This window comes from Oncorhynchus keta, chromosome 2 (genome assembly GCF_023373465.1).
Source record: "Oncorhynchus keta strain PuntledgeMale-10-30-2019 chromosome 2, Oket_V2, whole genome shotgun sequence".
Classification (NCBI taxonomy): domain Eukaryota; kingdom Metazoa; phylum Chordata; class Actinopteri; order Salmoniformes; family Salmonidae; genus Oncorhynchus; species Oncorhynchus keta.
The window spans coordinates 76341867-76346410 of NC_068422.1; positions in this window are offsets into that span (position 1 = coordinate 76341867).

Genomic DNA, 4544 nt, shown 5'->3' on the forward strand with positions numbered 1-4544 from the left:
CTAATACAACAACACAGTATAGGGAAACGTTTATATCCTAATACAACAACACAGTATAGGGAAACGTTTATATCCTAATACAACAACACAGTATAGGGAAACGTTTATATCCTAATGCAACAAAACAGTATAGGGAAACGTTTATATCCTAATACAACAACACAGTATAGGGAAACGTTTATATCCAAATACAACAACACAGTATAGGGAAACGTTTATATCCTAATACAACAACACAGTATAGGGAAACGTTTATATCCAAATACAACAACACAGTATAGGGAAACGTTTATATCCTAATACAACAACACAGTATAGGGAAACGTTTATATCCAAATACAACAACACAGTATAGGGAAACGTTTATATCCTAATACAACAACACAGTATATGACGAAGTATATATCTTAATGCAACAACACAGTATAGGGAAACGTTTATATCCTAATACAACAACACTGTATATGACGAAGTATATATCTTAATGCAACAACACAGTATAGGGAAACGTTTATATCCAAATACAACAACACAGTATAGGGCGAAGTTTACATCCTAATACATTTACATTTACATTTAAATCATTTAGCAGACGCTCTTATCCAGAGTGACTTACAAATTGGTGCATTCACCTTATGACATCCAGTGGAACAGCCACTTTACAATAGTGCATCTAAATCTTTTAAGGGGGGGGGGTGAGAAGGATTACTTTATCCTATCCTAGGTATTCCTTAAAGAGGTGGGGTTTCAGGTGTCTCCGGAAGGTGGTGATTGACTCCGCTGTCCTGGCGTCGTGAGGGAGTTTGTTCCACCATTGGGGGGCCACAGCAGCGAACAGTTTTGACTGGGCTGAGCGGGAACTGTACTTCCTCAGTGGTAGGGAGGCGAGCAGGCCAGAGGTGGATGAACGCAGTGCCCTTGTTTGGGTGTAGGGCCTGATCAGAGCCTGGAGGTACTGAGGTGCCGTTCCCCTCACAGCTCCGTAGGCAAGCACCATGGTCTTGTAGCGGATGCGAGCTTCAACTGGAAGCCAGTGGAGAGAGCGGAGGAGCGGGGTGACGTGAGAGAACTTGGGAAGGTTGAACACCAGGCGGGCTGCGGCGTTCTGGATGAGTTGTAGGGGTTTAATGGCACAGGCAGGGAGCCCAGCCAACAGCGAGTTGCAGTAATCCAGACGGGAGATGACAAGTGCCTGGATTAGGACCTGCGCCGCTTCCTGTGTGAGGCAGGGTCGTACTCTGCGGATGTTGTAGAGCATGAACCTACAGGAACGGGCCACCGCCTTGATGTTAGTTGAGAACGACAGGGTGTTGTCCAGGATCACGCCAAGGTTCTTAGCGCTCTGGGAGGAGGACACAATGGAGTTGTCAACCGTGATGGCGAGATCATGGAACGGGCAGTCCTTCCCCGGGAGGAAGAGCAGCTCCGTCTTGCCGAGGTTCAGCTTGAGGTGGTGATCCGTCATCCACACTGATATGTCTGCCAGACATGCAGAGATGCGATTCGCCACCTGGTCATCAGAAGGGGGAAAGGAGAAGATTAATTGTGTGTCGTCTGCATAGCAATGATAGGAGAGACCATGTGAGGTTATGACAGAGCCAAGTGACTTGGTGTATAGCGAGAATAGGAGAGGGCCTAGAACAGAGCCCTGGGGACACCAGTGGTGAGAGCGCGTGGTGAGGAGACAGATTCTCGCCACGCCACCTGGTAGGAGCGACCTGTCAGGTAGGACGCAATCCAAGCGTGGGCCGCGCCGGAGATGCCCAACTCGGAGAGGGTGGAGAGGAGGATCTGATGGTTCACAGTATCGAAGGCAGCCGATAGGTCTAGAAGGATGAGAGCAGAGGAGAGAGAGTTAGCTTTAGCAGTGCGGAGCGCCTCTGTGATACAGAGAAGAGCAGTCTCAGTTGAATGACTAGTCTTGAAACCTGACTGATTTGGATCAAGAAGGTCATTCTGAGAGAGATAGCGGGAGAGCTGGCCAAGGACGGCACGTTCAAGAGTTTTGGAGAGAAAAGAAAGAAGGGATACTGGTCTGTAGTTGTTGACATCGGAGGGATCGAGTGTAGGTTTTTTCAGAAGGGGTGCAACTCTCGCTCTCTTGAAGACGGAAGGGACGTAGCCAGCGGTCAGGGATGAGTTGATGAGCGAGGTGAGGTAAGGGAGAAGGTCTCCGGAAATGGTCTGGAGAAGAGAGGAGGGGATAGGGTCAAGCGGGCAGGTTGTTGGGCGGCCAGCCGTCACAAGACGCGAGATTTCATCTGGAGAGAGAGGGGAGAAAGAGGTCAGAGCACAGGGTAGGGCAGTGTGAGCAGAACCAGTGGTGTCGTTTGACTTAGCAAACGAGGATCGGATGTCGTCGACCTTCTTTTCAAAATGGTTGACGAAGTCATCTGCAGAGAGGGAGGAGGGGGGGAGGGGGAGGAGGATTCAGGAGGGAGGAGAAGGTGGCAAAGAGCTTCCTAGAGTTAGAGGCAGATGCTTGGAATTTAGAGTGGTAGAAAGTGGCTTTAGCAGCAGAGACAGAGGAGGAAAATGTAGAGAGGAGGGAGTGAAAGGATGCCAGGTCCGCAGGGAGGCGAGTTTTCCTCCATTTCCGCTCGGCTGCCCGGAGCCCTGTTCTGTGAGCTCACAATGAGTCGTCGAGCCACGGAGCGGGAGGGGAGGACCGAGCCGGCCTGGAGGATAGGGGACATAGAGAGTCAAAGGATGCAGAAAGGGAGGAGAGGAGGGTTGAGGAGGCAGAATCAGGAGATAGGTTGGAGAAGGTTTGAGCAGAGGGAAGAGATGATAGGATGGAAGAGGAGAGAGTAGCGGGGGGAGAGAGAGCGAAGGTTGGGACGGCGCGATACCATCCGAGTAGGGGCAGTGTGGGAAGTGTTGGATGAGAGCGAGAGGGAAAAGGATACAAGGTAGTGGTCGGAGACTTGGAGGGGAGTTGCAATGAGGTTAGTGGAGGAACAGCATCTAGTAAAGATGAGGTCGAGCGTATTGCCTGCCTTGTGAGTAGGGGGGGAAGGTGAGAGGGTGAGGTCAAAAGAGGAGAGGAGTGGAAAGAAGGAGGCAGAGAGGAATGAGTCAAAGGTAGACGTGGGGAGGTTAAAGTCGCCCAGAACTGTGAGAGGTGAGCCGTCCTCAGGAAAGGAGCTTATCAAGGCATCAAGCTCATTGATGAACTCTTCGAGGGGACCTGGAGGGCGATAAATGATAAGGATGTTAAGCTTGAAAGGGCTGGTAACTGTGACAGCATGAAATTCAAAGGAGTACAATATAATAATAATACAACAACACAGTATAGGGCGAAGTTTACATCCTAATACAACAACACTGTATAGGGTGAACTACAGTATATATCCTAATGCAACAACACTGTATATGACGAAGTATATATCTTAATACAACAACACAGTATAGGGAAACGTTTATATCCTAATACAACAACACAGTATAGGGAAACGTTTATATCCTAATACAACAACACAGTATAGAGAAACGTTTATATCCTAATACAACAACACTGTATATGACGAAGTATATATCTTAATGCAACAACACAGTATAGGGAAACGTTTATATCCAAATACAACAACACAGTATAGGGTGAAGTTTATATCCTAATGCAACAACACAGTATAGGGAAACGTTTATATCCAAATACAACAACACAGTAGAGGGTGAAGTTTACATCCTAATACAACAACACAGTATAGGGTGAAGTTTATATCCTAATGCAACAACACAGTATAGGGTGAACTACAGTATATATCCTAATGCAACAACACAGTATAGGGTGAACTACAGTATATATCCTAATGCAGACAAGGACATGTTTTACCCCATGACCTAGGTCTTTTAAAATTGTGTTATAGGTTAGGCCTATGTGTTATAACTGTTATAACTGTGTTATATCACATGAATTTGAAATAAATATTGTATTTTATTATTATACAGCATTAGGCTATGAGTTATAAAAATAGCTCTCTTGAATCAATCAAACATGAACCTTGCTTTGGCTGCACAATGCAATTTGTCTAGATATAAGACACTCACATAGAAAGTATGATATGACAATGGGATCAGCCAATTTGAACTCAGGGGTAGACGTAACACAGTAAATAAAAAATCTGTATTCCAAGACACACAAATTAGTATGATATGTTAGGTTTGGTATGGTATCTATTAATTTGTGACTCTCCATCATCCATTTCATATGATATGTTACGAATTGCAATGCATGCAATATGTTACGAATTTGCAACACATATGACATGTTATGAATTCCAACTTGTTGTGGATAACTTTAGCTAGGTGGCTAATGCCAACGTTAGGGTTAGGAGTTAGGTTAAAGCTTAGGGTTAAGGGGAAGGGTTAGCTAACATGCTAGTTGAAAAGTAGATTAAAAGTAGTAAGTTGTTGCAAAGTTGCTAATTATCTACTCTGACTTTTGTTTTTGCCTTAAGTAAAATTCTGGATTATGTAACCATAACAAATGTAATATATCATGCTGTTTTGACTGTCCCGGGGGTTTCGTTTACTATGATATG